General features: G+C 35.8%; 1 long non-coding RNA gene across 1 annotated transcript; it reads right to left on the reverse strand.

Annotated features, from left to right (window-relative positions):
• Window positions 1-10784: 10784 nt before the first annotated feature.
• Window positions 10785-11860, reverse strand: LOC145822509 (uncharacterized). Its single transcript, XR_014363846.1, has 2 exons — window positions 11544-11860; window positions 10785-11057 (listed from the first exon to the last, which is right to left on the reverse strand). It is a non-coding gene; the product is annotated as an uncharacterized LOC145822509 (long non-coding RNA).
• Between the last annotated feature and the right edge of the window lie 607 nt (window positions 11861-12467).

The following is a 12467-nucleotide window of genomic DNA, read 5'->3' on the forward strand; positions in this document are numbered from 1 at the left end:
ATTAATTTGCATAATATTTTTCATATATATAATACAAACTAATTTTTCATATATGTTTCATATATATATAACTACTAATTCGTAACAAATTTCTTATCTTAAATTTTTTTCACACTCATTTTTACTTTGATATTTCATTAGAGGTTAAAAAATATATATGTATTAACTATAGTAAAGTGAAGTGATTTTGAAGGCGAATTATAAATTTTAAAATTTAATCTGGAATTAGCGGATAGAGCGATGTAGATTGATGCGGATCAGTGCAGTTTTAACGCCCTACCTTTAGTTATTAATTTTATGAGCTAGAAAGAGACAAATGATCTATATTTATAGGGTTGAGTTTAAATGTGCAACCCGCTTAAGGTTGCACACCATGTGCACCCTAACGAAAATTCTAAGAGTTATTAATAAGCATCACAAAATGTCAAAATGTTTATAATTTCAATACATTTTTTTGCATATTTCAAAATATTTTTACACATTTGAATATACTTTTTGTACATTTTTTCAATGCTAATGACAACTCTAAAATAGGCTACTTTGGGCTTTTGGGCTTTTGTGGCTATTTTAGTTACAAAAGATAAAATAGGCTATTTTAACCACAAAAAATAAAATATCACATCCAATCCATAATCATTACACTTTTCTTTCACAAAAAAGTCAAAAAAGCCAAAAAGTCTTTCCCAAACCAAACTTTTTAGCCCAGGCTAAAATAGTCAAAAAAGTCAAAAAGTGAAAAAGTCAACCCACTTCCCAAACGACACTTATATATGTGTATGTCTATACCAATGACTTGTTGGTTAAGTGATAATGAGTTTGTCCATCTCACTCAACATCTGGGTTTAAATCTCTCTCATAACAGATTATTGGGATTACACTTATTTTTTAATTTCTAAAGTATGCTAGAACCTTAACTTCTATCTCGATGTAGGTGCGGTATTAATTTCAACATATGTCTATAAATATTAAGGGACAATATTCTCTCACGGATGTTGAGAGAGTGATTTGCGATCTGGAGTTGGGCCGAGGTAACGGCCGAGCAAGTTGAGGGCCCAACGATGCGTGGGTCCGAGATGATCGACTTTCTGCCCAGACTTGGGCCGGGCTGAGTGTGTCACCCCGGACCGGACAGAAACTGCTCGGTAAGGCAGTGCTCGGTCCGAAGATGGCCAAAGCTCGATTGGCCGAGTGACCGGCGCCCGGGAAGGCGTGGACAACCGAGGAAGTTGAGTGACCGATGCCCGGAAAGGCATGGTCAGCCGAGGAGACTGTTTGACTGACAGGAAGGCCGATCAAAGTATCCCGGGTAGGCTCAGCCGGGATGCCGCCTAGCCCGGTCCTTCGTGTGTTTATCCGGTTAGGCGCTTGAAGTATGAAGCATGGCATGACCGAGGTAGAGCAGCTCGGCTGCCGAGCTCCAGCTGTGATGACAGGCAGTTGAGGTTAGGTGATGAATGGCATGGTTTATGCTGACAGATGGGATAGTAGAGCCACGTGTCAGGAGATGACTGGGAGTGGATATGGGGCTCAGAAGGTATATAAGCATGTCTGCGCCCCCCATACGCAACGGACGAACATCTCTGTAAGGAATTCTTACACTCAAACCCTCTCTCCCTTCTCTCTACTCCTCTTAAGGTGTGTGCTAACTTGACCGTCGGAGGGTTTTTCCGGCCACACACCGCCGGGTAGCTCACCATTACTTGCTCGCAGATGATCGGACATCGACGGAGCTCGGAAGAAAGAAATACGGGCTTGCCGGAATAGTTACTCCCCGTACAGATGTGTAAAATAACCTATTTGTATATTATTTTTTACTGATCTAAAATATATATACCTGTGCAGGCCAAGATTTTTTATTTTTTATTTTATTTTATTTTGTGTGTGTGTGGGAGAAATGAAAAGAGTGGTGAAAGTCCAAAGCACGTGGATGTATGACATCTCCAAAAAGTTGTTTGCCTTTGTCAAGGACGTGCAAAAATTGTTAATTATAAAAATAAAATAAAATAAAACAATAATAATAATATCATTTTCATACCATAACTTTTATCTTAATAATAATAATACTAAAACCTTGATCTTAATATGTAACATACCCACCGTTTTCTATCTTATCTTTAAATGTATTTATTTATATTTATGTACACCACTTGGCACATCTCGCCAGCACGAAACAATAGCATCTTTTTCAACGGAAAAAGATAATCTTTAATAATAAAACTTATCTACGTGGCATATTATTTTTTTTTAAATCCCCTTATTGGATAAAACTTTGAATATATTTGAAATGTAAAATGAACGATACTAATGTAAATATGATATAATCACATAGTTAACAATGGTATAATAAAGATTCAGTATAAAAGAGATAATACCATTATTTTTCTATCCGTACAACAAAGAATACCTGATAAATTATGTTCATATAGTGTTTAATTACTTTTTTTAAAATTATTTATGGGAATATAGTGTTTAATTACTTAGATTGTGATGTTATCAAATTGTTATGACATTTTATCTTGGGATAGGCTCCTGTTCATGACTTATCTCTCCATATTTCTTCATACTCTTTTTATAAGGCTCAATTCTAAACATGTATCGATAATCCAAATCGTCTACTTTGGAGACATCACAGCAAAGATTATTCATGTAAAAAATTAACTTCACCGGACAAGTATATACATATGAATAAATAGCATTTTATTTTAAAAAATAAATAGTTTAAGTTTCCAATCACATTTGTTATTTATTTTATAAAACAAAAATTGATTTTTTTTTATGTTTATAAATGTCCAATAAAACTGAATTTTTGTATAGGTGACTTTTATTACAAAACTTATGAGATAAACGATTTGAATCATCAATACAAGTTTAAAATTAAGTCTTATAAACAGAGTATGAAAAGTTAAGACATGAATGAGAGCCTATCCTTTTTATCTCTAACTTATTCAAATTTTTGCTTCTAATTGTCGGGAAAAGTTATGTTAAATGCCATTGACAGTACGAGTTGTGCCATTAAATTGAAAGGGAATATGCTATTCTTATTCTTTTTCTTTTTCTTTTTCTTTTTTAAATTGAAAGGGAAATAAAATTACTTAATATATACAATTTTTATTTGCAACCTTTTTTATAAATACGAAAAGCAAAGTGTGGTGATTAGAAAAACAAACTAGGGGCATATTAGTAATAGAGAAAGTCAAATTATCAGGTTTGATTCCAGAAAATTGAGTTTATGTTTTAGAAAATTGAGTTATTTATTTTTAATAATATTTTACGTAAATTTTTCTAAATGCACGTAAAAAGTATAACATTTGTGAAAAAAAATTAAAATTCACCAAAAACAAAAAAGAGTAAATCGATGATAAATCTAATTTAAAGAGAATATAAAGCATTAGATCTAGTGAATATTTTTTTATTGGTGAGAGGTTCACCATTTGTTAAATAGTTTGGAGAGAAATCATTTCATTGTTTTGGGAGGACATTTTTTTTTCAATTTTACTCCTTAATATATCTGTTGTCTTTTTTTTATTTGTTAACTTTTCATTGACTAACTATTCAAATTATTTTTTATCTGTTAAAATTTTTTGTTTATATGTTCAAATTTATATCTATTTGTTGAATTTTTTTGCCTTATCCATTCAACTTTTTTCCTATCTGTTCAAATTCTATAGGTTTCTTCTCTTTCTAATTTTTCCTATCTATTTAAATTCTTGTGCTAATTTTTTTAATCAGTTGAAATCTATTTTTATATATTCAATTTTTTGAATGAACAGATTGTTGGTATAATCTAACTCTAGTCAATTCTTTATCTGTTGAAAATCTAGCAAAAGAACAAACAGGGAACAAAATAGACCCAAATAGAAAAAGAATTACCAAATATGATTGATGTTGTAAACCCAAACACTAATAAAAAGGATGAGTGATGTAGAAAATGGTCTAATTCCACCACACACACGAAACTACAGCTTTGAATCATTTCATTAAGAATAAATGCATTTATTTTCTTTGCTTAAATTCTACTCAATGTTAAAAAAATAGTTAAAAACTTTTTTTGAATCCCATCATATACAAAGAAGAGAAGATAGAATCAATCAGAATAAAAATCAGAATCGGAGGACGAAAAGTGTTGAAAGTGTCAAGCTCCAATCCGTACATCGACAAATAAAAAGCGTTGGTTTCTCAGATCACTATCTTCGTAACCCCAAGGCAGATCTCAATCATTTGAGCCCAGATGTCATTGTCGATATCGTCGGTGTTAACTACGAATCTGAGCTGCCGTTGAGTAGTGGGAGGAAGCAGGTGTTGGGGAATTTTCAAAAATGAGTTTTCAAATTTATTGTTTAATTTTTGGTGTTTTTCTTTGGAAAGCATGAAATAAGCTTGGAGTTTTTGTCCCACATTGGAAAGAGAACAAAACATGGAGCACTTAATAAAGTGCTACATGGAATATTCCTTTGAATATAATATTATGGGATGGATGTTAGTAGACATGCACTCATACCGCTAGTATCATCCGTACACGCACACGTGTACGCGCGTGGCATGGACAATGGTCTATGTAGCATTTGATGGCGCACTTTGCACTTAGCACGAACGCATCGGCGTAAGGCACCATAAGGGCCTTTTCCTATTTTCATCGAACAGATTGGAGCGATGACGTAGATCCCCGTGGCATGGGCTACGTGGAATACAGTTAGCTCCATGTGGCAGTGACATGGCGTCCATTGGCAATGAGTCAACCAACAGATCGGACGATTGTGTGTCCGATCTAGAGCGGTTTGATCATAGCCGTTGATTGGATATGTGCACAATCATACGGATAAGATGGCATCCGATCGTGATTAGGTGTGATTAGTCAAGGCATCTACTCGGTGTGAGAATGATATGCAACGTAGATCGTCGATCTAATAGGAAAATCTGATCGGATACGATCAAGGGACATGGCCATTCGATTAGATGGATAAATAGGCTGCGAAATCAGCCATTTCAATCCATCTAAAAAATCTAAAAGTCATTTCTGCAATTCTCTTTCTCTCTCCCTCTTGATTTAGAGTTTTCGATCAAGAGTTTCGGTTTTTCTTATTGGTAATCAAGTTCTACAAACTGGATTATCAGTGTCTTGATTTTCTTGATTATATCAAGAGTATTCTGATCTACTGTCATCAATGCAGACGCTAGTTTGAATATGGATTCAAATCCATCAACCATTGAGGAGGCTATGAAGTCTCAAGATGTTGCTTTTTGGAAAGAAACAATAAACGATGAGATAGATTCAATCGTGGGTAACAATACCTAGATATTTACTGATTTGCCACCTGGATCCAAACCAATTGGTTGTAAATGGATTTTCAAAAGGAAAATAAAAATTGATGGCACAATTGACAAGTTCAAAACAAGATTAATTGCTAAGGGTTTTACTCAAAAAAAGGGTATCGATTATTTTGATGCATACGCTCTGATGGCCAGAATCGCCACCATTCGACTGTTAATTGCCTTAGCCTCAATCTATAAGCTTGAAATCCATCAGATGGATGTTAAGACCGCTTTCCTAAATAGAGAGTTAGATAAGAAAATCTACATGTAACAACCGGAAGAATTTGGTGTACAAGGTCAAGAACACAAAGTGTGTAAACTCGTGAAGTCACTATATGGACTGAAACAAGCTCCAAAGTAGTGGTATGAGAAATTTGACAAAGTAATAGTGTTAAATGGTTTAAGGATACATGAATCTAATAAGTGTGTGTACAATAAGTTTATTGGCAATAGAGGTGTAATCATATGCCTATGTGTAGATGACATGCTCATTTTTGGTACTAATAATGATGTCATTAAAAGTACTAAAAATTTATTGTCGTCTAGCTTTAGTATGAAAGACATGGGTTTGGCTGATGTAATCCTGGGTATTAAGATCAAACGAGAGGACAATAATTTGATTCTTAGCCAGTTGCACTATATTGAGAAAATTCGTAAGAAATTTAATCAATATAATTGTACACTCATGTCTACACCTTTTGATTCAAATTTGAAATTGTATCCTAATACTGGAAGAACTGTTGATCAACTAGAATATTCAAGAGTGATAGGTATCTTAATGTATGTCATGACTTGCACTAGACATGATATTGCATTTGCAGTGGGAAAACTTAGTAGATACACTAGTAATCCTAGTAGTGTACATTGGCATGCTGTTAACCTAGTACTTAGGTACTTGAGGAAAAAAATAGATTATGGAATAATCTATAATGGTTATCCAGCAGGGCTAGAAGGATTCATGGATGCCAGTTGGATAACTGACCGTAAAGATCACTCGTCTACGAGTGGTTGAATTTTTACTCTTAGAGGAAGAGCTGTCTCCTAGGGTTCTAAGAAGCAAACATGCATAATAGGCTCAACCATTGCGTTTGAGTTTATAGCATTGGCTTCTTGTAGCAAAGAGGTAAAGTGGCTAAGGAATCTCTTGTTAGAGATTAAGATATGGCCAAAACCTATGCCACCAATATCTTTTCATTGTGATAGTGAAACAACTCTATCACGGGCCTATAGCCATGTCTATGATGAAAAGTCCAAGCATATAGGACTGAGACATAACTGTGTTAGGCAGTTAATCACAGAAGGTGTAATTATCCTTAGTTATGTAAAGTCAAGTGAAAACTTGGCTAACCCCTTAACAAAGGGACTTACAAGGGATTTGGTATGGAAAACATCAAAGGGGATGGGTCTTAAGCCCACTTAACATAATCACTCCTGGTGGAAACTCGACTCAACACTTGAAGAAACATAAAGTCTTAAGTTCAATGAGTCTAAGTACCCCATATGTCATGACTGCAAACACTTAGTTTTATTTCATTTTTATTCCAAGGTTGAAGTGCTTGGTACCTGCAATATGGAAAGAAGAGGATGAGTTAGCAAACTCTTAATAAGCTTACAACTGGGTTGTTAGGGTATTGTAAATTACAGGGGCACTCTCAGTAAGCTTACCTATGTAAGTGTAGGAGATGGTGCCACTTCCTATGAGTCCAAGGGCTTGACTCTAGAGTGCTCATGAAACAGGATATAAACACAAAGCCAATCCACATGTCGGTTTGTTTGAATGCTTGAGGTAACTTGTACTGTGCATGAGACATGCCTGATTAGTCGTATAAGATCGCTAGTTCAATTACAAGTTTACTATGCCATCTTAACTAACTTTGAGATGTCTTCATTAAGTGAATGATTCAAATCGTAAGATATCTTCACCTGTGCATAAGGCTACCAAATGTACCAAGAATCATCATCTGATATTTTGAAAATGGTGGGAGAATGTTGGGGAATTTTCAAAAATGGGTCTTCAAATTTATTGTTTAGTTTTGGGTGTTTTTCAAAACCTTCCATGTTTTTCTTTGGAAAGCATAAAGTAAACTTGGGGACTTTGTCCCACATTAAAAAAAGAGAAAAACATGGAGCACTTAATAAAGTGCTACATGAAATATTCCTTTGAATATGATATTATGAGATGGATGCTAGTGTACATGCACTAACACAGCTAGGATGGTGTTTCGCACTATCCACACAAGCACAAGCGCACACGCACGCGCGTGGCGTAGGCCGTGGGTTGTAAGGTGTTTGATGGTGCACTTTGCACTTAGTATGGACGCATCGACGCAAGGCGCCATGAGGGCGCTTTCTTATTTTCATCGGGCAAGTTGGAGCGATGACGTGGATCCAGTATGGCATGGGTGACATGGAATATAATCAGCTCCACATGGTAGTGACGTGGTGTCCGTTGGCGATGAGTCAACCAACCGATCAGACGGTTGTGTATCCGATCTGGAGCGGTTTGATCATAGCCGTTGATGCGCGCGATCGTACGGATGAGATAACACTCGATCGTAATCAAGTGTGATTAGTCAAGGCATCTATTCAGTGTGAGAATGATCTGCACCGTAAATCGTCAATCTAACGGTCAAATCTGATCGGATGTGATCAAAAGACCTAGCCATTCGATCAGATGCATAAAGGCCTATAAATAGACTGCGAAATCAACCATTTCAATCCATCAAAAAAATCCAAAAGTCATTTATGTAATTCTCTCTCTCTCTCCCTCTTGATTTAGAGTTGTCAATTTAGAGTTTCCGCTTTTCTTATTGGTAATCAGGTTCTGCAGACTTGATTATCAATGTCTTGGTTTTCTTGATTATATCAAGAGTATTCTGATCTACTATTGTCAGTACAGACGCCGGTAGACTTGATCTTTAGATCAAGCTTCATTGTATCCTGTAAGTGAATTTGTTGTAACCCCCTGCACACCGTTCGGTGGATGCAAATATTGTCTCTATGAAAGCGGCTTAGTAACACGACCTTAAGCATCAAATTTTCTGTTCTACATAGACAAGATCATCGCCAAATTTTGAAGACCCGAAGACCACTAACTAAAGAATTCAAGACAAATTGCTCTAACAGCAGGCATCTAGACGCTGACGGATATAGCGGTGGTTTCTGGTGGCGGAGGACGATAGTGTCGAAGAGAGACTCGAATCTGACAGATTTGTAATAGCGCGATAGTTATGGTTTACAGATCTACAAATCTCCGGCATGAAAGGGTAACGGCGTCACTACTTCAGCAGCGGTAGAAGGGGTTGGCAACGAGGCGGACAATGACTCTAGTATTGGAAAGAGCGACAAGCCGAAGGCAACGACACAACGGTACATCAGCTAATGCTGGCAACAGGGAGAAGAGATCGAAAAAAGAGAAACGAGGTTGAGAGAGAGATGATTTTTGAAATACTATTTGAGAAATAAAGACGTGAGAGTGATGGGGGTGACAGAGGGGTATTTTGGTCATTTTATGATAGTATGTCCATATCAACCTAATAAATTAGCATCTGTGGACCTTTGAGCAATGAAAATTCAAGACTGGATTTTTCGCCCATGCGCCCTAGAAAAAATACAAACAAATATATATATAAATTCAATATATTTTCGTATTTTGTTATATTCAATGAATTTTTTAAAGATTTTTATATAAATATTTTTAAAACTTTTTAAGTATATTAAGATTAATGAATCTAAAAAAAAATTTAAAAAAAAATTGATTAAAATATTTTTTAAAAAATCATTAAAAGTATAAAAATATGAATTGAAAACTCAAAAAACTGTTTTTGAAAACTGAAAACCAATGAGCTAAGATGCTCTGGATTATATGATATTTTTTGAATGGAAAAGGCTTCACTGGAGCATATTGTTGGGTCCGTAGGGTCCACCACGAGTCCCGTTTCGATAATGTGAATCGTTCAATGTGCAAATCTCATCGAGTACTTCATGCCTGTAAAAAATCATATTGATCGGATATCGATAGCCTCTTGATCGAAACACATTTTTGTTAACAATTTATTTTTTAAATCATATTTACCATTGACAAAAATGTGTTTGGATCAAGGGGCTACTGATATCCGATTAACGTAATTTTTTGTAAGCATGAAATACTCGACAAGCTCTACACATTAAATGGTTCAGATCATCGAAACATGACTCATGGTAGGCCCTACGGGTCCAACAATAAAACTCTCCCTTTTTGAACTAGTGGGGTCCATAATGGATCTCATTTTTGTAATTTAAACCGTTCATTTTGTAATATCCTTTATATATATCATCTAAATATAAAAATTAAATCGATCTGATAATCATAATATATTCAATTTTTATTGCATTTGTCTAAAAAAAAATAGATGACAAGTATAATTTTTAAAATAGATAATCTATTTTTTTTAAATGATAAACTAAATAAATTAAATATGTAACAATTATTGGATCCTCATAATTTATTTTATTTTTTTTTAATAAATACATGTGGTCGGCAATGGGAGTTGGAAAATTTTTATTTTTTATTTTTTTTTTATTCAAAGGAAAGTAATAAACAAGAGTTCGCAAAAGCAAAACAACAAGCAAAGGGTTAATCCACCACTACACTAACACCACACATATCATCAATGATCAAAGGTGTGACTTCAGGTGGAGGATCTTCAAGTATCACAATATGATCATCCTGTGCTACCTCTATGCTGGCTAATTTATCAACAGCTTTGTTTCCCTCTCGCAGTGTGTGGCCAAGGGAACAATTGCACCTTTGTAGCAGAAATTTTGTATCTTCAATGAGGGCTTTGTAAGGTGAGTTTTGGCTTGGACCTTGGAGAATTTGATTAATGGCTTGTTCTGAGTCAGATGCAATTTCCATTTCAGTAGTGCCTTTTTGGAAGATGATGGTGAGTCCTCTATAAATGGCCCAAATCTTTGCCTCCAGACTTGTGCAATGTTCTAACTTTCCATAGTAGCCCCATAGCCAAGTGCCTGCTTCATCTCTCAAAAGGCCCCCATATCCTGATTAGCCTGGATTTCCTTTTGAACAAGCCATCTATGTTGAGTTTAAGTTTACCGGCAATTGGAAAATTTCATGTAATTAGTCTAAGGGAAACAAGATTAGGGTAGAAGGGGGAGTAAAAAGCCTCTTCAATCTCTTGAACATAATGATGAATGTTTTTAAGACTGGTTTGGATTGAGCTGCTTAGATTTTGAAAGACTAATTTATTGCGATCTATCCAGACCTTCCAGAGTGTAATAATAAAAACAAGGTACCGTTTTTGTCACGACCCAAACCTGCCCCTATGGGTTTAGTATCGTAACCGGCTAGTAATCCGTAATTATCAAAGGCCTGCTTAACAGTAAAGACAATAATACAGAGTAAGGGGCTGGCGGAAGCCAAACAATAAATAAAAGATGTCCAATGAGCTGTGGAAACCAGAAATGGAAAAGACTTTTATGGACAAAACCACATTCATAACCATAAACATATATATACATATCAGATACACATAATATCCAGGTTAGGGACCTAATCCCCTCACCATAACTGTACAGTCAAGTCTTAAATAGTCGATACATAACAGAGACAAAATGGTGAATCTGAAACACCCCAAAAACAGCCTTGGCTTGAGCAGACTCGGAACCTCAAAGTGAGGTACAACGGTTGGCTGGACAAAACATGAGCTTAACTCGACGCTCCTAGCTTCGATCTAGTGCCTGGCCACCTACATACATATATAAACAGTGAGCTAAAGTTTAGTGAATAACAACTGTGTAAAGGGGTTAAGAACGAATGCCCTTTCAGTAATTAAAATATTCATTTGTATCAGTAGATCAGTTATTCAATCAGTGGCTCATGTTTCATGCCATATCAGTCATTCAGAAATCATAGCGATCATACGTGGTACATCCAATAGCAGAACAATACAGTAAGTCTTAATAGACCGAACAGTCAGTTGATGGCCATCGAAACAGTAAACAGTATTGGTTCCAAACATTGGAACTAACAGAGATCTCTATAACAGTAACAGTAACAGTAGCAGTAACAGTAACAGTAATAGTAACAGTAAGTTGCTATGGATGCCACGAGTATAGTTCATAAAATAGGACAAACATTCATTCAATAAACTATGTCACTTCAGAAAACAGTACATTCGATCATTCAGAAAATAATTTTAATTTGAATATATCTTTACAATATTGTTACTCACAGATTACTGGGCTATAGGCAGGCTAATCAGCGTCCTCGAGTGCCAACCCTACACAGTTGCAGAACGAACACACACTAAATTACACATTCGGGATTAATAACTTAGCCCCTATCTTGACTTGGTGTGGTTTTATAGCATTATCCTCATTAAGATGCCTTAAACATGGCCTAGGAATGCCTAGGATGAGATGAGGATGAAAAAAAATACACTTAACAACATTTTCAAAATTTGCTGAAAATAGGGGCCTCGCTCGAGCGTGGCTTTCCCCACTCGAGCGAGCTTACCAAAATAGAGAGGTCGCTCGAGCATAGACTCCCTCGCTCAAGCGGTCTGCAAAAAATATGAAAAGTACTGGATGCTGAAATTCTCTGCTCGATGCTCGCTCGAGCGTGAGACACAGTTCCTTACTCAAGCGTAGGTATCGTCGCTCGAGCATGCATCTTCACACGCAAAAACTTGAGAGCTTGCAATATACGCTCGAGCCAGCATTTCGTCGCTCAAGCGGAGCTCTGAAGACCAAGGTGGTCGCTCGAGCGTGAAATCCTTCGCTCAAGCGTGGAAGCCAAAATCTGGGTTTTCCAGATTTGCTTCCAAAGCTCAAACCAAGAATCAAACATGCCAAAACTCATCCTTTTGGGCCAATTTTCTGGAAAGCACTTAGAAACTCATAATACAACATGTTTTGAAGATCATTTCATAAAATCAAGCCCAAAGGTGTGACAATTGAACACAAATTTTAATGTAAACATGAAGAACAATGCAATAACATAACATGCATGAGTTCTTAAGAACTCTAATGCTCCAAAGCATGATCAATTGCAAGATTGAACTCAAAAACATGGTGAATTTCTAGAGTATAACCATAATATGGACATGCATGTGGAAATTCACATGAAAATGATCTCAAGATTCAATGATATGGAC

This window comes from Camellia sinensis, chromosome 3, assembly GCF_055761805.1.
Source record: "Camellia sinensis isolate YWXY chromosome 3, ASM5576180v1, whole genome shotgun sequence".
NCBI lineage: Eukaryota > Viridiplantae > Streptophyta > Magnoliopsida > Ericales > Theaceae > Camellia > Camellia sinensis.